Source organism: Marmota marmota, unplaced genomic scaffold (genome assembly GCF_001458135.2).
Source record: "Marmota marmota marmota unplaced genomic scaffold, marMar, whole genome shotgun sequence".
NCBI lineage: Eukaryota > Metazoa > Chordata > Mammalia > Rodentia > Sciuridae > Marmota > Marmota marmota.
Genome location: NW_025999842.1, coordinates 31,900,893 through 31,924,565, shown reverse-complemented (window position 1 = coordinate 31,924,565; position 23,673 = coordinate 31,900,893). Strand labels below are relative to the sequence as shown.

Genomic DNA, 23,673 nt, shown 5'->3' with positions numbered 1-23,673 from the left:
TTTTTAAGATTTTCTTTCTTAATGTAAGTAAAATTGTAAGGTTAATTTTTATAGGAGCTATGTTTCAGTTTTATGTGTTATTGAAAATTTTTATTGTTTGACATTAGGACTTGATCTGCTCAAAGTTTTTACAATATCTCACATAATTATAAGTGAGTTGGTTCTACTTTTTGGTTCTAGGCATGCGGAGTGCTTATAAAGTCTAAAAATAATAGCAAATAAAAATAATATTAAAAACTACAAAGCAGTATATATGGACTGTTGTTCTTTGTTATTATATTTTGGACGGGAATGGAAGTCTGTAGCTTCCTGCCTTTGAAATGATGGTAGTTTCCTTGGTTCATCTTTAAAGAGCCCTCTGTCTCTCCAGCCAAAAGTAAACAAGGCTTAGCGTCTGAAGCTGATTTCTCTGCCCATGGGCTTCATAAACCATGACACTGAGCATTTTTAGGAATATGTGCCATCCTAAATCAATCAATAAAGTTTATGATATCTACTTTCTGTGAGAAAATTGAAAGAACTTTGTGAGATTGAAGTTTTAAATAATCAGATAAGATCCTGTATTTTGGAAAATTTATAAAGAAGCATAAGATTGTAATTAAATTAACAGAAGGAGAAAAATGGTTGTCAAAGGTAGCAATATGTCTTAAATTATGAATAATAAAGTATGGAAATTTTTTCAAATTCATAATAAGGTGATAGAGAAAAGAAGAAATTCATAAGCTAAGTGTAAATTTCAAATGTTATAATTATTGATATATTTTAAATTTTAAAATAAAGTGAAAAAGCTCCTATTTTATTAGCACGTCTTTCAGAAAAGACAAAAAATAAGAGACTGCATTATATAATCTTCAACATACAATTTTGGATATTTATCTATTATGGGGAAAAAATGGAATAAGTTTTAAATGTGAATGACTTGCTTTGATTTGAAAATGCACCATTAGCAAATATAGAATTTATTAAATAACAAAATTGAGATTAAAAAGAATATAAAATTATTGCTATATATTTATAAAAGAGCTTATATTTTTATTTTCTATTCTTTTTTCTTATGTTTCTACTAATAGTCTCTTTTAACCTTTTATGGATATGTACAAGAGTCTAAATTAGCCTCATTTAAAATACTATCCTTTTAGAACATTTACAGGAAGTATATTATGAAATAAACTTTCACATAAATATTTGCAGTGAATGAACTTTCTTCTCAAAGTACTAGTAATTGTTGGGCAGTCATAATGTGTGAGTAATGGTTAGGATAGAACTTTTGCACCATAAAGGAAATAACAATGGCTATCTGGGCTTGTAATCTCAAACAATGTATATAATTTAACATAATCGGGTATTTAAATGTGTTGTTTAAAAAAAATTGATACTTGTTTTTTTTAGTTATACATGGCAGTAAAATCTATTTTGATATATTTACACAAGCATGAAATATATATTATTCTAATTAGGACCTCAGCCTTGTGAATGTACACAATGTTGAGACTCATGGTGGTGTATTTATATAAGTACATAAGAAAGTTATGCCAGATTCATTCCACCATCTTTTCTATTCCCATCCTTCATCCCTTACCTTCCTTCCTCTTTATTTAATCCACTGAACTTCTGTTCTCACCCTAGCACCTTGTTGTGGGTTAGCATCCATATATCAGAATTAACATTTGACTTTGTTTTTTGGGGATTGGCTTGTTTCACTTAGCATGATAGTATCCAGATCCATCCATTAACAGCGAATGCCATAAAGTCATTCTTCTTGATGGCTGAGTAACATTCCATTGGGTATGTATACCACAATTTCTCCCTCCATTCATGTGTTGATAAGCATCCAAGTTGGTTCCATAGCTTAGCTACTATGAATTGTGCTGCAATAAGCACTGATGATGCTGCATCCCTGTAGAATGCCGATTTTAAATCCTTTGTGTATATACCTATGAGTGGGGTAACTGGGTCAAATTGTGGTTCCATTTCTAGATTTTTGAGAAATTTCCATATTGCTTTCCAGAGTGGTTGTAGTCCCATCAACAATGTATGGGTATACCTTTTCCCCACATCCTCACCAATATCCTTTATATCCTTTGTTACTTATTGTTACTTTTTTTGAACATACAGATACTTATTGCTCACCTTTCACACAAAGCACACCTCCAGGCATTTTCTTTCACAGCTTGACAATGTTTACGTATACAGAAACCCAGCAAGAAGCATCATGGCATGTAGATTTCAGTAAAGGAGAATGTAAAACATCAACTCAGCCAAGTTTTTGTTTTCTGCAGCAATAATAAAGGGCCTCCTGCACTAAGCAAAACCTACCTTACTTTGTAGTGCATTTCTTCCGTTACAAAAAAAGTCTCCTGCCCGAAGCAAACTAACTTGTATTTGCTGTGCCAGTGGTATTAACTCGTGCATAAAACAAATTTCGGTTTGCTATTTCTTCTAGCAGACTTCAAGTAAAAACAAGTTTGAACGATGAATTTGTTTTGTATGGATGCAGGTCAGTTTGAGTTGCTATACTTAACCAAATGCCTAAATGTACTGTAGGTTCACAACTTAGTTTGCTTTTATAGTCTTTATGGAATTTGGCCATATTCAAGGTTTTCAGAGTTGAGCATATGGTACAGTATTCCATCAACTGAATAAGGCTACTGAATGTGTTATCTGCAGAAGAGCTCATTTAATAGGAACTGACCTAATGGATCTATCATGAAGCAAATGTAGCACAACCTCTCTGAATAAAATGCCTATCGGGGCAGAATTGTGCTCGGAAAATAGGCATTACAATATTTTACACAAAACACATATAAATGGATTGTTAATATGAGGATGATTTCCTAGTAGTAAATCTAAAAAAGTCTAGGTGAATCTTCATTTTCAAAACTGCATATTGAAAACTACTTTATTCAAGTAATTTCTTCCAAAAAAGTATGCATGTTCTGACTGTGGAATTAGTCTACTGGTCAATTAAAGGCAACTTTAATTATCTTTTAAAAACTTTTTTCATAGAAAGGAGAGATGTTGTATGTGTTTCTCAAATAAATAGCATTATGTAAGTCCATTAAAAACAACAACAACAACAACAAAAAAAAACAGAATCAAAGGAAGACCTACAATGTTTATGCCAAGCAGGAATCTGCCTGCCGCCACCTATGGTCTCACGTTAATTCAAAATAGATCCTGGACTCAGGATTCTGAAACTTGAGTTTCTATTATTTGAGCTCTAGCAAAATGTAAGGTTCTGTAGCCTCAACTAATATAATGTCTTCTCTGTCCAAATCCAGAATGTTTATACTGATAGCCTCCATGCTGGAAGTGTTGTTCAAATTGACCCCTTTGGTGGTAAGTCTGGCTCCCCCTACCTCCCCACCCACCTCCCTGGCCTCCACGACCACCCCAGCCTCCACGACCACCACTCCCACCACGACCACCGCCTCAGATCACTGTGGTGCCCACCATCTTGGTATCTACTTCCTATGTATGAAGATGTTTGGAAACCACTATAACCACCGCCTTGATAGCTACTACTGTGGCCACCATGATAGCCACCTGGCTGGAAACCTGAATCTTGATAACCACCATCTTGGTAGCCACCTCCTCCTCCACTCCCATCATCTGTCCAGCCTCCATGATGCTTATTTCCTCTTCCTTCCCCTCGGCCACCATGATTATAGCAACCACGTCCACCTCTCCCTCCTCCTTGTTCATGTCCTCCACATCCACCATATGAGGAATGTTCATAACTACCTCTCCCTCCTCCTCAACCTCCTGCTTGCTGCTGGGGGCCATCTTGCCTTTTCTGCCATGGTGGCATCTCTGGGGGCGGAGGTTCAATTTCATTGGGTCTACCACCTCAGTCAGGTACCCTGCCCATCAACACCTTATTGATGGCACAGGCAGTCTTTTCTCTTATGGAACCACTGCTTGTCCTTAAAATCTTTGACAAGTCTTGCCTTGCAGCCAAAAGATGAGCAACAGAAATAGTGTTTTTTGGAGATAAGACTGAACGCTTTGGCTAATTTTTCGGTCTGATTCTTAGCTCTGTCAGACCAGCCAAAGGACTAAACAATGACATTCAAACGTTTTATTAGAAGCTTTCTCCAAACTTCATATTCATTAGCTATGGCTTGGTTAATTGCTTCTATCTTTTCCCAGTGGGCTGGTCCCATTGGATTCTTCAGTAAAGGCTTTCCCACATGATTAGGTGGAACTTTTGCTAATGTTTCCTTTAATTTTTTTTCAATCCCGCTGAAGAACTGGAACATAGTTATATTGGCTGGAGGTTTGGACATTCCTAGAGCAATACATATGCCTTTCAACTCTTGAAAGACCTCACTAATCCCTACTTCTTAAGTTTTTTTTTTTTTTTTTTTTTGGAGGAGAATTCACATAGAGCATTCTGGCAGCTTCTGGTTCTGAGATGAGGTATGTGAGCAAAAGGAGGCAGTTCTTCTATATGAGAAGGTGCTTGGTCATATCCCGAGAGGTCAGTGAAAGATATGGGCAGTTCATCTCCCCTAGTAGCCCACTCGCCTTAAGCTGGAATTCTTCAGCCTCACTTGGACTGTTAGTTGCTTGAACATTTTCCTCTAGTTTAGAGAGCACTCTTAATTCAGATACCAGCCAAGCACAGAGTTTGGTAAATTCGGGGGAACTGGCTCCAGCAGAGACTGCTTGAGACAGTGCGCCATCATCCAACAATGATCTTTCCAATTTCATTGCTTTAAATGTTGTATGCCCTACTGATTCAATTTGGGTATGTCATATGTCTCTAGAAATTTGTTGATATCATAGAGATTTTCTATTTTGGAGTATAAATTTTCAAAATAGTTTATGATTATCATCTGTTTTCAGCAGTGTTTCTGGTGGTATTTCCTTTTCATCAGAAATTTTAATAATTTGGGTTTCTCCCCTTTTTCTTTGGGTTAGCTTGGCTAAATGTTTACTAATTTTGTTTATTTTTTCAAAGAACCAGTTTTTGTTTTGTTGATTTTTTAGACTTTCATTTAATGTTCATTAGTAACCTCATGAGGGAGGTTTTATTTGACCACCTTCATAGATATGAAAGCCAGGGACTATAGAAGTAAAGCATTTGCCTAAATTAAAATTAGTAGTACTGAGATTTTAACTCCAAGAAATTCTTGACTCCTTGCTTACAATGGATTACTCTAAAAATGTGAGTAATTAGAAAAAAATATCAATTCTGCATTATTTACACAAATGAAATCATGAAACTCAGTGTTATTTTCCAGGTGAAAGATATTTATAGCTCTTCGATGTCCTTTGAAGCGTTCTCATTTTTGAGATGATCTTGAATATGAAATAGAGGTTATTTAAAATTTCTTGATAATCAAATATACTACTGAGAAAAAAAGTAGCTTCAATTCTTTGTGTATTTGATTATCCTCCTATTTACATAGCATTCTAATTTTAAATATTGTTGTGATTGATTTTTTTTGGTAGCCAAATATGTAATGATCCTATAGGCATCAACAGTGTGGATTTCTACTCTTTAAAATAAATCTTTTACTTCAATACTTTGAGTTAATTTTTGAAAAATGTCACCCATATTTGTAGGACAACTGAGCAGGTGATGCAAATAATTAAAACTGCTTCTGTTTAGGACCAAGAGTATTCTTAATGCAAACACAGCTCTATTTCTAAACACCATACAGATCTTAAGGACTTAACCTTCTCCTCTCATGATCATTTCAGATTCAACTGCTTATTGTATCTCTATCTTTTTAGACAAATATTTTACTCACCCAGCCATGGCTGCCATCCCTAACTCCTCTCCATTAGATGTATGCAGTTTTTATTGTATTCAGAGACAGAACTGGTCCCTGGTTAAATAAGGGTGATGGAAGAAAATCATACCCTATCCAGAAAGTTGATCCCTGTCTGCTTTCAGAAATCCATTTTATTAGTAAAATAAATTGCTAAAATGTTGGTGAAGAGTTTAACTATTTGGAGAATATGTTCAAAAAGGAATGTGAAACTTGGTAGACAACTTTTTTTCTTAAATGCTAGGGTTCTATGATTTCAAGCTGGTCTCTAATAAAGGAAAGGAGTTCCCTTCTGAAGCATAAAACAAAATGTCTATTAACAAGCACCCATAGGATTGCTTTTCACAATCCCTGTGTTTTGTGGAAGTAAGAGATAAAAGTAATGCTCTTGGCTTCTTTTTATCATTGTTTACAGCAAAGATTGATGCTGTGCATTCATGTTCTTTTTACTATGCTGGTATCTCAGTCTATCCATAAACAAGTGAGTTTATTATAAAGTATATATATCTTCTTCTAACTAAATTGGAGTGAGAAGATGTAATCATCTCATGCATTTTATTGCTGTTGTATTCTCATGTGATCACTCAAAATGGAATGTAGTTCACTTGAGGACTTCATATAATTTCTTCCAAATTTATTCAATTTGTCTTTGCTCTGGAATACACATTGCCATGACTGTTATTCTTAAATCTTTATCTCATTTTATTCCCAATCCATCTCCAGTTTATTTTCTCAATCTCCTCATAAAATGAAGCCAAAACAAAGCAACAAACTAAATAAGGAAATTTCCTGCAAGTGTTTTGTTGTAGTTGCTGCAATAAATGAGTTTTTTTGCTACTAATTGTAAGGCTATCTCTAACAGAAGAGCTATAATCATCTCTGCGATGGAGCTGCTATAATTTTAGCTGTTCTTGCTTTGCTTTATTGAGAACCAGAGCAGGGTATACAAGATTTTATTTCTAATATTAGCTAGCATATTAAAATTGGTCCGTAGAGTTCCATAACATGTTCTATGAACAAATTACATTCTGTCCAAATATAAGCAGGTCACACTGAGTCAATATTTTAGAGTGTAAGAGCTGGAAGAGCACTTATAGCACATTAGGTTCAAGGTGTTTGTTTCAATGTCAGGAAAGTGGAAGTCAGAGATACACGAGCTGTGACTTGCTCAAGGGCTCTTCACAATGTAGCAAGTCCGAGGAATCAACCTTGGTTGCCTGACTCTCAGTCTAGAAGGTTTGTTAACATATGGCTGCCTTTACTAGAATGCAGGTATATAGATGTGCATACATTCATGTCCTAGAATACAGATAAATATTCTTTATGGTTCTTTAGGCTTGTATACTATTATGGTAAATCAAAGCAAGTGGATAAAACAAAGAAGAGGGAAGCATGGAATTTAATCAATATTTTAAAGGTAAAAGCAAGGACCTAGGTGACAAGTGAAAGCAATTTTAAGCCATGAAAGTCATCATGAGTCTCTGTTCTGTCAACAATAAATTCAAATGAATTTCAAGGTAAGGACGTATAGGCCATGGAAATTCTAGTAAGCTGAAAAGCTTAAGTTAGAAATGAACAAAATAAAATTTCTATATGGAAAAATCGGTCCACTGTCATCTTTCATGAAAATATTTAAATAATGCATTTTTGTTCTGCAAGCTAATAATTAAAATAATTCATAATTCAGCACCAAAAAATGAAAGTAAAATGACAATAAATTGTTTATATGAGTTAAAGAATCACTGCTTAGAAAACATAACGATGTTTATCTCCAAGGTTTTCATTTTTCTCAAAAAACATATTTAAAAAATTCATTCTACCTAGTACACTTTTTATCCTTACCTGGGAATATTTATTATTGTCTGAAACATTAGAGAATTGCTTCTTAATATATTTAAATATATATTAAATACACATTTGAGCTATATCTTGTACCTCCTCATATCTAGTATCACTGTAATAACTCATTTTCAAAGCACTTTCACTTGAGAATGTTAAACAGTGAGCGCAAGGAGTTGAGTTGTATATAGTCTCAACAAAAGTATCTTGAGTATTTCAAATTGGTAAATTTTCATTTTTTTCTAAGTGAATATAAAAAGTATTTTAAGCATGACTATAAGTTAACAGAGCAGTACACAACATGATAGTCAATGGCATACCCATTAAAGGGCATCTGCAATCTCTAAGTATCCATTATATATGCTAAAGTTGAAAATATCCAAATATTTGCCATCTAAGATTTCTTGTTTTGAACTTAAGATACCCAAAGCTGTTTAACAAATCCTCTCCACAGAAAAAGACGATTCTGCAGTTGGGGTGTTGTTTGTGGGTTATTATGTAGAAAGGTGGTGGGAAGTTCCTTGCCCAGTTCCTGCTTCCTCAGGGTCTCAAGAGTTATTGTTTCCTCTTGACACAAATTCTGAAAGTCTGCCCTGCCCTGTTGCCTTGTGTGTGCTTCAGAGGAAGGGAGGGGACACTCCTTTTCACTCCCTGACTGTGTTCCCCATTCAGATGGTGGTGTGGATGAGGTATGGTCAGTTTCAGAGAGTCTGCTTGCCTCCAAAAGGAAGCTCCCTCCAACTGCTGGATTTTGATCTCTCAGCACAATACTAAATAAAACTCCAATCCTTGCAAACTGTTACCCAATTGTTTAAAAACCTACAATTGTTTTTCCAAATTCTAAGGATGCCCTTAGGAATATTTTATAAGAAAGTAAGTTGAGCACGGACAACACACTTCAGAACATCTCTTGTTCATCTTAAAAACTACATTTTATTTGATATAGCAACCACTTTTAAACTAAGAATAAATCAAAGTATAGTTTTTTTTTTCTGATGGGATCCCCATAGCATCCACATATGTCAAAGATCCTGTAACCTGCCAGAGGAAATTTTCTTTATATTATTTACCTAAAAGTTTGAAAACAAAGTTTGATTTTTACCCCTTTTCAATCTAAAAATCTTTTTAAATTTTTTAAAATTTATTTAACTCTTATGATATGCTACACACCAGGCTATATAATGAGAATATGAAAATGAAGGAAAGGATAGCTTCATGGAGCTTTCCAGTGCAAAAGATGAATTTCTTATGCATTAGTATATATAGGCATAAAATATTAATATACCTACACATATTAGTAGTGTGATAATTAGCAATCCATGGTATAATTGCAAGTATATATGAAACATAGAGGAGGGAGAGGTGAAGGGTGATTGAGTTTAGGACGGTTCCAGAGGAGGACAAGTGTGAACAGGTTTTTCACAAATGAATAATAATTCATCAAATGGGGAAGAAGAAACCGGCGTAGAAAAGGATTCCAAGTAACCCAAGCAAGGCAATGGTGTTAGGAGTGGAATGATGTCCCTCCTAATTCAAATACTGAAATCTGACACTCATGACCTCAGAATGTTATCTTATTTGAAGAAAGATTATTTACCAAGCTGAAATGAGGCATTAGGGGAAGCAGATTATAACTCTGTAAGATTTGACTCTTCTTAAAAGGGTGAATTTGGAGAGAGAAGGCCTTGTGAACATCAAGAGAGAGGTCATCTACATGCCAAGGAACACCAAAGATTTCTAGTAAACCAAGAGAATCCAGGAGAGAGGCATGGAATGTGTTCTTCTTCACGGTTCTCAGAAGGACCCAACACAGGCAACACCTTGATGTTAGACTTCCAACCTCCAAAACTATAAAATGATAAATTTCTGTCATTCAAGCCACTTATTTTGTGGTTCTTTATTACAACAACCCTAGCAAACTTATATACATGGGCAAAGTCTTGTAGATTGGAAGAAAGTATTAAGTTGTTTCAGGACTACTAGTAGTTATGGAAGCTGAATTCATAGAGGCATGAGATGGAGAGCGTTTAGAGGTGAATCTATGTGAGAAAATGGCAGTGGTCTCCTAAAGGTCAGGCCCAGGGGTTACACTTTATCAAGTAAATAATGGGGAATCAATCAAGAATCTTAATAGAATGCTGTGATATTTTTTCTTAAAAAAGACCAACCATGGGTAAAGAAAGAACATCAGGAGCAAGTGTTATAAGGAAAGGGATAATTGGGCCATACTTACTAGAGGAGACTGATACATGGGCAATTTAAAGGTATCTGCTAGGGAAACTACTGATAGTACCAAAGAGTATGTCCTGCAGAGACCTGTACCAATTCAAACCACGGGGGAGTTAATCCATATGTTTATTATCCAACAGTAAATAAACAAACAAATAATGCTCTCTGATTCATAGAAAAGATCAGTATTTCTTTCCTCCAGATTACAATCATTATACTCCATGGAAATAATTACTGGATAGGGATTTTTCTTGATCTTTAAGAAATAGACTCCATATAATAAGGTACATTTTGCTAATTGCAGACTCTCTTACTTACTAATGGACAAACCCCCAAAGGGCTAACCACTAGACCCATTGGCTCTTTATTAAGTAGCCTGCAGTGAAGATAATCATTTTCACTGAATCTGACATGCAGCCTCATTGAACCAGTCTAGAGAAAATCACAGGTTGAAAAGCCAAAATCCTAGATGTGAAAATTACAAAGCTGAATGTACTTTGAGCCAGTTGGTCTATTCAGTACCAACTTGATATTTGACAATATTATAAAGGAGCATGACTGAAAATAAAAACAACTCTAAAAATACATTTATGGGTGCTTGGCAAATTATTACTTTTAGCATAGCTGTTTAAATACCTCTTCATGTTTGCTCTCTCTCTTTCTCTCTCTTTTTTTTTTTTTTTTGGCATAGGCTTGGTATATACAACAATATATTGACATTTTCATCTATGAGGTCCCTGAACAGCTGTGCATAGCCTTACTGGTAGTAAATTTTCTTGTTCTCTAATTATTTGTTCTTTCTTTATTTGTACATTTATATAAAGATACATAAAATATATCTACATATTTACTGATCTTTTTGTACATACACACACGCACACAAACATACACAAATATAAAAACTTATGTAATTATTTCTTATGTATTTCCTAGAAGTCAACTTGACTCTCAGCCCACCAATGGGCTTCTATAACAAATAAGACCAGATTATCAAGTAAACTATGGATATAGGGAAGATTTCTGAAGAGTTTACTTATGAAAAATGAATAATACAAACATAAAATCTGTATAATAATTACAGGGCTAAATTATAACTTATTTCCAGGATATTATTCTTCCAAAGCATTTTTCTGATGTGAAATGAAAGGATTAAGAGGACAACCATGGTTGCTAAGCAAGATATACTAACAATTTACAGCACTTACTGTATCCTTAGTATATACTAGACATTTTACAAAGTTTTCTTAGGTTTTACTTTATTTAATTCTCTAATGAATGTATACGGGATATGATTGTTATCCTTATTTCATATGGAGAAATACTCTTAGAAAGTCTTAGTAAACTACCTGAAAAATTGATAAACAATGGTGAAATTGATTTTCATGGCAAAACATTAGGAAAACAATGTTTTCATTAGAAAATGGTGCGTGTATGTGTGTGTGTGTGTGTGTGCACACCTGCTCTTGTTTGTGATATGTGAGTATGTGTTATGTGTTGGTTTGTGGTGTGTGAATCTACACTGGGGCCAGGGACTGAAGGAGGACAGAGGAAAATTCTTTCTTCATTCTTAAAGAGCCTGTAATATCCTTACAGTAAGGTGATGTGATTTATTTTGTATTTGAGGAAATGTGTCAGTATTTTGTAGGCCTTCACAAACGAATTGTCACTTTAAAAAGATGCTTATTTGTAGTCATCAACTTGTATTGCACAAGTCTTTTCCCTTTTCTTCATACTCCCTATTGCTACAGAGACAAACTCATGCCACCTGCAACTCTATACAAGGCCACAAACCAAGTGATTCAATTCTCAAAAAATCTAACAAGAAACTCCATGATAAACTGAATAAGAGTGACCACATTAAAATGAAGCAGACTCGGGAAGACTGTACAGACATTGAGAATGTTCATGGCTATGTACCTGGAGCCCGTTTGTACATGTGGCTTGGGTATGTATAAATTTCATCAACAGCTTCTTCCTGTTGTGGTTAAGTGACTCAAAGAAAGGAGATAACTGAAACCGAAAGGCTGAAGGAACACCTTATTTCAAACAAACCGCAGGGGTTTGCAAATGGATAGGCTCCTAAATGCAAAATCCCTCCCCTCGAAGAGGCATATTTTGGTAGTTTAATGCTTCTAGACTTCTGATGGAGGATTATGTTTTCCCCCAACTTCAAATATTCCAGTCACAGTAAAACCCACACTTCTTTTTGGTCTCTTGTTTTCCAGATGGAAACTTTCATTTGGCAGGATTCAGCTTATCTAAACAAGTGCAAGATATTAAACTTCAAAATAAAGGACTAGCAATGTATTTCACTCTTCATACTCTCTGTGACCTTGGAAACTGTCTGCCAGTTGGCAACGATTGCTTCATGGAATGATGCTGTTGACCTCAGCCTCTGCCTTTCCAAGAACTCTGATGGTAACAGAGCTCTTCAATGGGAAAGGGATTCCTTCCTTTGAACACTTTGTTTTCAATTCCCTCACATCTGCTACTGGATCCAGGGAGGAGGTTTGCAAACACAGAGAGATACAGTGGGAGAGATCTTAGGTCAGGGCTACAAAAACAAGCACTGTTTGTTTGTTTTGCAACAACAAAAAATGTCTACTTCCTCTCTGAAGAGCTGTGATAAGCACTCCTAAAGTCCTCTGTTAGGCTCTTACTGAAATTAATCTTTCTATCTTAAGTCACAGAAAAGCCTACACTCTCCATTGTTAACCCAAAAGTTAACACCCCACTTCCTAAATACCACCCCTTCTTTTTCACAAGGCTTTTCCTTTTCCTTCCAGCCTCCACAAACTTAAGGAGGGTGAAGACACAAAAACAACACACACCCAAGTGCGCACACAGATGTATGCACACACACACAAAAATATACACGTGCGCACGCACATACAAATATACACACAAATGCCCCACACCTCACAATAATACCAGGATTTTCAAAGATGAACATTTCAGTTTGCAATCAACTATTTAACTGAGGCAGAGAAATATGAAGGAAGGGCCCACATTTCTTCCTTTCCCCGTGTCATTAGCTTGAGTCAGATGGTGTGGAAAAAAGGTAATTCCATAAGAATTATTTAATTTCCATAAAAATATGCAAGAATTTATTTTTTATGGCAACAAATATTAAGTGTAACAGTCCTGTTCTCTTTGTATTAGGAGAGTGGTATTATAGTTTTATAATATTCACCAGTAAAAAAAAAAATAGTGTAAATTTGCTAATTCTCAGCCTCATTTAAGATGTAGATGAGAACTTAAGAGTTCATTGTTTCTTTGTGACAATACATTTGGTCTTTACTTATTACATCCATCTTCCCAAAAGAAAATTTAGGAGGTCAATAAAGCTTTCTGGGGCTGTCATCAGCAGCATCAGCCCACCAGGGATGAAGTAGATCATTCCTCTAATAGCCACATAACATAATTGAAAAAAGAGGCAGTGGTTTACTAGTAGAAACGTTGTGTCTTAACTACTTTATGAGTTTATGTTCAACTTGTAATTCACTAACAAAACACAAATCCTGAAAAAGGAAATCCTATTGGTCATTGTAACAGCATTTCAAAGAAGAAAAACACCTGTTTTAACCTTTCTTAAGTCTCTGGTCTCCAACTTCCCAGAAAATCTAGCTATTTTTTCCCTAAGATAATCCTCATTCATGAAGATAACTGTATCAAATCTAAATAGCATATGTAGGGAATGCACACTTCCTCTGTATCTATATTGTACATTGAGATTTTGAGTATTTGAAATGTGATTTATTCAAATTGAGTGGAGTTGTAAATATAAAATGCACATTGAATTTCAGAGAAAAATGTGTCTAATATCTTTTACATCATTTTTAATAATTAGTTCCATGTTAAGTGATAATATTTTTTAGTATATTGGGTTAAATAAAATTGATTATTAAAATTATTTTACTTGTTTCATCCTACTTTTAAAAAATTTGCTTCTAAAATATTGATTACAGAAATAACTCAAAATATATTTCTAGTAGTACAATTTTCCTTTGAGTGATTAAGTTAGTTTTCAAATGATGAGATATGAAGCTATATTTTGAAAAAAAGAGTGTTTTAAAACTTTCTTTTTCCAATGTACACTCATACATTGCTAGGGGGACTGCAAATTGGTGCAACTAATCTGGAAAGTAGTATGGAGATTCCCCAGAAAACTTGGAATGGAACCACCATTTAACCCAGTTATCCCACTTCTCGGTTTATACCCAAAGGACTTAAAATCAGCATACTAAGTGATGCAGTCACATCAGTGTTTATAGCAGCTCAATTCATAATAGCTGAACTATGGAACCAGACTCGGTTCCCTTCATCAGATAAATTAATAAAGAAAATGTGATATAGATACACAATAGAATACTACTTAGCTATAAAGAGAAATGAAATTATGGCCTTTGCCAGTAAATGGATGGAACTGGAGACTATCATGCTAAGTAAAATAAGCGAATCCCCAAAACCAAAGGCCAAATGTTCCTTTGGATATGCAGATGCTAACACACAATAAGAGGGTGGAGGTAGGAAAGAATAGAAGTACCTTGGATTAGAAAAAGGAGAATGAAGGGAAGGGAGGGGGACAGAGAATAGGAAAGAGAGTAGAATGAATCAGACATTACTTTCCTATGGGCATATATGATTAGACCACCATTGTAAGTCTACATCATGTGCAACTAGAAGAATGAGAAACTATACTCCATATTTGTATAATGTCAAGTTACCTTCTACTGTCATATATAACTAATAAGAACAAATACAAAAAATGGGAAAAAAGAAAGAAAAAAAAATTTCCTAAATTTACAACTTTAAATTTTTGATTAACTATTAATGTTGCACTTTTTTTCCCTATGAACATACCAAGCAGTTATTCAGAGTGAAATAGTTACATTAATTAATAATTTGTCTTTTTATATGTATTTAATTTTTCTCCATTACATGTGTGTATTTGTATTTCCTATGTGTCTAAGAGTCATTCTCTGTATGGTTTTGCTAAAAAGTACTGTATAATCATTACTGACAACCCAGCTACTTTCCACCCTGGCTCCACTTTCCTTTCTTATATTCTTGCATATTCTTTCAGCTCTAAGAGTTTTGTATTTTTAAAACAGTTTTTGAATAATAGCTCTATAGAGAGCAGCCTACTCTGCCCTGGAAAGCACATAGTCGTTAGTATATCTGTCAGTCAAAAACATCCATTAAGTGCTTTATTTAAGCATGGCTTTCAGCTGATGTTTTGGAAGAAGTAGAATTAGATTCTCAGTTCGTACTCTTGAGGAACTGACAATGTTGTAATTGAAGAAACAAAGTGCACTGCAGCAAACATGAATGAAATAATATATGATAAAAACCTTTCGCTTTAAATCAACATTCTATCTTCTTTCAAAAATGGCAACCCCAGTGTGTGCATTACTGCAATGGCAGCCTTCATCTGAAGCCGTATTCCTACTATATATATCAGATAAGTATACAATCTGCAGTGTGCTACTTTACATTTCCCACCGGGCTATGTATAGGTGTTTGAGTTTATAATTCCTGGTCTAAGTAATTATTAATACTCTTTCAACTCTCAGTTTTGATTATTAGATTCTTGATGTAGTAACATCTTCCTTACAGCTATACTATCCAAGTAGAGTTGGGTCCGACATTTTAAATTTCTATTAAAGAAAGTCTAAGGTGATAAATGTTCCCTTCCCTCTCCGGTGTTAGAAAATATTCAGTTAACAATTAACATAATAAGGATGATGAAAAATTATTTCCTACTTGGAAAACTTCTCATGATAATAAAATTAACTCAATATTTGGTAGCTCTAACTTCTATTACTCTTAGGAGATGCTTTTTTGGGGATCTTTTTGATGCACCAATGTGGGATTATTAATGTTATCCTTCTGCTTATGGTATCTGCGAAGCAGAAAAAGAAAAAAATCTATGTTGTAAAGCATGATGTTACTGTTTACTAGCCCATCTAGAATTGAAAGTGGTAGCGTGCTATGACAGAAACACAAGTGACTAATTTTTTCCAAGATATTCTTAGATATTAAAAATAATACTTGTCAAATAAATTCCCTATTAGGAACTACAATAAGTTTTTATTAGCTAGTCTTCACCCCAAAGCAATATAGTATTAATTTGAGGTACTGTGTCCTTTTAAATAGTAGATGATGAAATTCAATATTAATAATAAAAAAGCTGATAGGAAAGAAAGACAATAATAATATTTAGAAATGGATGTATTATTAAAAGAAAATTAAAAATATCATTACATTAACTAAACAATAATAACAATTATTAGAATAATATGTCCCTTTCAAAAAATGGATACATTATTTTTTCACCATGTATATTCGTGTTTCAAGCAATTCAGTAATAAGAAAAGATATTTTTAAATGTTCAACATCTCTAGCAATTAGAGAAATGCAAATCAAAACTACTCTAAGATTTCATTTCATTCTAGTAAGAATGGCAGTTATCAAAGATAGACACAACAGTAAGTGTTGGCAAGGATGTGGGGGAAAGACACACTCATACATTGCTGGTGGGACTGCAAATTGGTGCAACTAATCTGGAAAGCAGTATGGAGATTCCTTAGAACACTTGGAATGGAACCACCATTTGACCCAGCTATCCCACTCCTCAGTCTATACCCATAGGACTTAAAAACAGCATACTACAGTAACATAGCCACATCAATGTTTATAGTAGCACAATTTACAATTGCTAAACTGTGGAACCAAACTAGATGCCCTTCAATAGATGAATGGATAAAAAAAAAAAAAAAAAAAAAAACCTGTGGTACATATACTCAATGGAATATTACTCAGCATTAAAAGAGAATAAAATTATAGCATTTTCAAGTAAGTGGATAAAGTTGGAGAATATCATGCTAAGCTAAATAATCCAATCTCAAAAAACAGGGGCTGAATGTTTTCTCTGATAAGTGGATGCTAATCCATATGGAAGGGGGTGGTATGGGATAAGTGGAGGAACTTTGGAGGGGGCAAAGAGGAAGAGTGGAGGAGGCAAAAGGGTAGGAAAGATGGTGGAATGAGATAGACATCATTACCCTAGATATATGTATGATTGCAAAAATGGTGTAACTACTTCATATACAACCAGAGAGGTGAAAAATTTTGCTCCATTTGTGTAAAATGAATTGAAAAGCTTTCTACTAAATAAATAGAAGAGAAGATATTTTTAGTATTTCCTACCACCAAACAACAAATAAATATTGTACTGATAATTCAAAGCCATGTCAATGAAAGTATTATAAATATACACAATGATATCTAGGCAGATGAGAAGAGTTGTCTGAGGGAGAGGATATGATCAGATCAGGTATGGAATAACGGAATTCTAGTATGTATAGTTTTCTGTGTATTAATTTGCCAGCTCATCATTTATAAAGGCTGACAAATTAACAACCAACTTTTATCAATCTCCCTCTATATAATGAATAGTATTCCAATTTATGTGAGGCATACAGTGAAATTCAGAACGTAGAGCCTACTTTCAAGAAGCATTCAAGGTGTCTTAGAATTCAAGTTTTAAATAGGAGATGCTACTTGGTAATATCCAAGTAGCATCTCCTATTTCTGTAGGATTTTAGCAAAATTTAGTGGATGTTCTGTCACTAAGATAGCCTCATGGATGAAACAGAACTTGAGCTGGATTCTGCTACCCACAAATGGGTACAAATACCAGGAAGATTTCAGCAGAAATTTCTTTTTACTTGGCATTTCAATATCTTATATTTCTTTTGAAGAGTGTGAGACAAATTACTCATCAGAATTTTCAATCTACTTCCTTATATCTTAAAAGAAAATAATATTTATTTTTTCCTACATTCCTTTTAAAATGGAATGTTAGTAATGCAATCTATTTCCAACCTAGTTCTTTCACATATGGAAAGGTTGAAGCCTGAGGAAATAAGTTGATTTGACTAAGACTACTTAATTGCTTCTAGATAGATGTTTATAAAAAACAGAAATTTACTAGCTACTGTTCTGCCTAGTTGTACAATTGACACATTAAGTATATTTGCAGGATATAAACTCTGAAAATGTTTTGAGGGGACATAGTAAAGACTTTTATGTTGACATTAAAAATGTTTAAAAAATTAGAATCTTGGGAGTGTCTTTATACTGATTTGTTTTTTTACCAATGCATTTTTGTTATTTTTAGTTATGGATGACAGTACTATGTATTTTGACATATTATACATACATGGATATATAATTTCCCATTCTGGTGGTTGTACCTGATGTAGAATTACACTGGTTGTGTATTCATATGTGAAGACAGGAAAGTTATGTTCAATTCATTCTACTGTCTTTTCTTCTTCAAACCCCTTCCCTTCATTCTCCTTTATCTAATCCAATGAACTTTTTTTCTTCATTCCCCTCTTACTGTGTGTTAGCATCTGCATATTTTATTGTTATCATTTTATATTTATATGAATAAGTAGGACATGGGAGGGCATCATGATCTTCCTAGAGTATATTAGCTCTTAAAATCTTTGTCCAGTATTTATGTTCGAAACATAGTTTGCTCTTTGTATTGAAGACCATGTTTATTTTTTTCTTAAAGAATCTCACACTAACTTTGCATTATTCACAATTCATTTAAAAGTGTGTATATTCTTATCAGGCTTTGCTTCCAAAGTGCACATGCTCTTTATTGAGTGAACATCTGGAACTCAGCACAGCACTTTCTTCCCCTCCACAAGGGATGGGTGGAGATAGAACCAGGTATGAAGATGGAAGGAGCCAGGCAACAACCAAAGTGATATCCTGCAGTCTCATTTCTGGATTTTGTCCTTCTTGTAACATCCCCAAAAGCAGAAATTCTTGGAGCCCCCATGCAAAAGGTCACACACAGATAAGCAAGGTGGTTCTCTGTCCATGAAACACACACTAGCATGTTAGATACTATTACTATAGATCAGGTTTCCCCAAATTAAAGGAGCCATAGATTTGTTCAAATTTTTGCAGAAGTCCATATTATTCAAGTATACATTTTAATGGGAACATTATTACACAAGAGATACTTCACTAGCAAAAGGATATAGAAAGTATTCATTTGAATGTTGTATTCCAATCGTTCAGAGCAGTAGCTGTGATCTGTATCTGCAATTCATCTAAAATTCTGGTAGAACATTTAGTTCATGCAAAATGAGAAACAATACTGGATATTTGAAATGTGCGTCTTTGTCATTCATTGAAAAGAATTTTGTAATATTCATAACACAAAACAAAATAAAATATGAATATTTAATTATTTGTATATTGTTAACCAATTTTGGTCATGTGCATATATGATTAAAGCAGATCTATTATGCAATGAAATGTTGAATTATAATATCTTTCGATGAGGTAGGTTTACTCTTCAGTTATTGAGTCAGTTCTATCTGATGCTGAGTTAAGTAATCCCTTTGTTAATGACTCTGCCAATCATAAAGCCAAGCCTCCAGTGCATGCTAAGTGAAATGAATTGATGAGGACGATATGGCTTTAATTTGTTAGTGCCATGAAGAGAATGACAAGCTAGACTGTTACAATAAGAAGCATAAAAGTTTATTTTTACCAGATTCAGCTTAGCTTTGACATTCTCTTTGTATCACCCTTGCGAAAGATAACAAACCTAATTTATTTGTGTCTCATCATTTTATTTATTGATGATACAAACATCTTTAACAAAAATCAGAGGGAAAAGTGGTCCCATGATAGGGGCCTGACTGCTAACATAGTTGGAGATTATAACTGTGTTTTCTGCTCTACCTGTAGTATTGCTTAATTGAATAATGAAATTATGGGCACAACAACTGAATTCCCCATTGACCTTCTACAATTAAGCTTTTCATAATTTATTAATGCTGAATGTTTTATCAGAAACACACTAAGGAAATAGGTTTTCTGCCTGAATTATGAAGTTGATTTCTCTGTTGATAGTTCATGAATATTAGTCACTGAATGGCAGATTTTGTTGTATGTATTTGTATTCACTGATCTATAGAGAGTGGTTGTTATATCTTGAATATGCCAGCTTGGGACCACTTCACTAAATGAGAGGTTCCCCCCCCCCCAATGGATAGTATTTTTGTCTCCACAAAATGTAAGTCAAGCTCTACTTTTCTCCTCATTATCTGATAAGAATAAACATTGTGGAAGAAAATAATTTTTGTTTTGAATTATTTCTTTCACATAATTAACATTTGGTTCTAGAATTTTTGCATTTTTCTCCAAAACAGAGATGAGTTGCACAAAGGACTCTGACTTCAATATAATGGATTTAGACAGTAGACACTGTATATAGCACATAGAATCCTCTTCAACCATCACATAATAAGACTTCTATATCAATAAAAGACCATGGAATAGAATCTGCAATTTCTACAAATTCTTTATGCTTAGCATTTACTCCTCCAAATGAGAAAGAGGTGTGGGGGCCGCCCATGAGCTATTAAGCATCTTCTCTCAGCCTTGAGCCAAGAGGATGTTGGTCTGGCATTGCACACTGTTTGGGCTCCACGATGCAGGTGGCCTCCACCTGCACTTAGCAAAGTCTGCTTTCTCATAGCTCTTGACCTCAGCGTTACCCATTGGGATTTGGCCAGCCCCTGCCTTATTTGGTGAAGCACATTCTATCGAAAATCCTTTGTTAATTCGTCTATAAATAAACAGGTCATGGGTTCCAGCTCTCTTTTCTTCTCCTTCCCTCCCTCCATTCCCCCCCACCGTCCCCCCACCTCCTTCCAGTGTGAATGCAGAATCCTTAAGGTCGCAGAGCCATCCTTCCCTCGTTTTAAAAACTACTCTCTGTGTTGTGTGATTTTTTCGCCGCCTTCTTCTTAGCTTAATGTTGCAGCCAGCCCATTTAAACCCAGTTTGTCTCCTCTGCGCAGGTCGCCTCGGAGAAAGAGGTATCTTGCTGAGAGAAAACGTGAAACTTACTGAATCTGGGGATGATAATTGTGTCTAATAAGAATGTTCTCACTTTCCCCTCCTGCGATGAGAAATAGCTGTGAAAATCCTAAATAAGGAATAGCTGATATTAAATCTACACATATTTTAGGACAAGTGAGAATCATGGTTTGAAGAAAGGATCACACCTTCAGGATAAAATACAATAAATACGGAGCTGAAGCAGTTAGGTCTCACGTGACAACACTGAAACCAATGCGCTTAGGAGACGTCAGCAGGAAGACAGCCATGGACCAGCACCTGGCTCACAGGTTAGTGAGAACAGCATCACTTCTGAAGCAGTTGGACTAAATGTTGGAGATTTCCTTACTCCTCTACATAAATCCATGGCTGACAGAAAGTTCTTTAACTAGACTGTAAAACGATAAAAGTATCATCTCTAGAATCTGGTTATCCAGTACAACTGGGGATCAGCTCAAGGTATAGAACAAAGTTAACTAATCAAAACATGACTTCACAGGAAAATATCTTGACTGGATTGACATTAAGAAAGTATTTTATCCCCAGTACCCTGCAAAATTAAATAAAATAAAATAAAAATAAATAAAATAATAATAATAAAAAATATTGATTTCCAACTCTTTTGTTCCAAAGAGGAATTAAACTGGGAAAAGAGAAAGCATGTGTTTTAAAAAGTCCCTTTCTTGGTTTTCCAAGAGGAAGAAAAACCTTGCTTTGTGGTGCTATTTAAATGCAGAAAGATGGTACCTACCAGTTGGTGAAGGTCATACTGCCCAGCCAGTGGCTTTACCTCCTCCTAGTTAGAAAGTCAAAATGGGTTATTGAGAAATCATTTTTTTTTTCTGAATGCAAAGATGGGATCTCCAATGGTTGAATCACATGATCTAACTAAAATATTACTGTTTCCCCTTCTGCCTTCTCACAGACACACTGGGTGAATGTGTCCTTACTTGCATTACTGCAGGGCAATTACCAGGAACTGGGAGTAACCCCACCCACATAGAGTCAAATGGGTCTTTTTAATTTTTTTTTTATTTTTTAGTGAACAAATTCTAAAGACTACTTTTGTTAACATTTGCTTTTTCAGTTTGGATGTTATAAAAAGGAGAGTGGAAAAGACCATACGTTTCAGTAGGACCAAACGTCCAAGTATTTGTTGAGATATATCAAATATTTTGTGGGGGTGGGGTACCAAGGATTGAACTCAGGGGCACTCAACTACAGCCATATCCCCCACCCTATTTTATATTTTATTTAGAGACAGGGCCTCACTGAGTTGCTTAGCACCTTGCTTTTGCTGAGGCTGGCTTTGAACTTACAATCCTCTTGCCTTAGCCTTCCGAGATGCTGGGATTATAGGCATGCGCCACAATTCCGGGCTCAAATATTTTCATTGTTAAAACATATTAATAGATTTCTCAAGACCTCCTAACCAGTCAGTGATATTTTTTTCAAGGAAAAGAAAATAAAAGAATATTTCTTAGGCAGTTTGCAGTCTCTAGCATAAGAATACAGTTAAGAAATTATCTGTGAATATTTCATATTGGAAAAGCTTAAAGGCAGAAAGATGATTATGTTTGTGGTTATAAAAAGTAACATTTATTGATAATTTTGTGTGTCAAGCACTGTGCCAGACACTTTATAAAATAGTACCTTATTTTATTGTCTGAATACCTTCATAAGGTAAGTCCTAGTAGACAACTATTTCTCAAATGTTAAAATTACGGAGGCTATGAAAGTATAAATAAACTGCCTAAAATCAAACAATTACTAACACCAGAGCCAACTTTCCAACTCAGGATTGTTTCCTGAGTCTGAGTTCTCAAGAACTCATTCATTCTTTCACTGATTATGAAGTTAGAGGTTTGATTTTACAACACTTGAAAAGTGTTTGAATGTCTAAAATACTATAAATAAATAACATAATGATAATGTCACTAATTCTGTACTTTCTATTTCCTAGACACATTGCTTAGTATTTATGTCCATAACAATATTTACCATTCCCGTCTTATATTATGATAAAACTGGATCTCAGCAATCTCTTGTAGCTTGTCCAAAATCACATAGTTGGTAAATGAGGTAATTCAGATTTGAAACCAAGTTTGCTTAATTTCAGAGTCCATTCTCCTACTAAAAGACTATTTTGTTAACAACCACCTGGAAAAAAATATTTGCTTCACTTGTAACAGTTAAATGGTTATAATGTTCATATATTAAAATGACAATAAAAAGGAGCTGAAAAATGCAGAATATATAGAATAAGAAAGTAAGCAAAGATAATAATGCAAATAGATTAAAAGAAAAGCACGCAAAAATGAGATAACACATTTGAACAAAATAAGTTAGCCACAGTTTTAATTTTAGTTTTCAATAATATCCAGTGACAGTAAGTATATAAAAAAAATAAGTTTGCATGTTCACTACCCATGGCAGAATAAATTGATGCAACTCTTAGAATAGTGCAAAATCAGAAGAAAAGTAAATGCCTAGCAGTGGGGTTTGGTTAAGTTAGGGTGCATTTATAAAATGGAATGCCATGCATGCTTGAATGCAACAGTTCAAATGCATATGCATTATAGAAAACAAAATCACAATGTAATAAATGAGCAAATAAGTATACTGAAACATTATGTACCCCAATGCCACATATTTTAGTTTTTGTTAAAATAAGTTGTTTTTTTTATGCTGGGATTATTCTAAATATATTATCCCAAAAACATTAACAATGATGTTTTTTTGACTAGAAGATTTCTGGATAATTTTCCTTTTCTGCTTCCTGTATTTTAAATTTTCCTAAATTGAGAATGTTAAATTAAGAAATACACTAAATTAGGGATGTGAAATTGCTAACAAATTTCCTCAGATTAAAATATAT

General features: G+C 34.4%; 1 pseudogene; it reads right to left on the bottom strand.

The window, feature by feature from the left end:
• Positions 1-3,214: 3,214 nt before the first annotated feature.
• On the bottom strand, positions 3,215-4,716 carry LOC107151997 (annotated as a pseudogene).
• Positions 4,717-23,673: the final 18,957 nt, after the last annotated feature.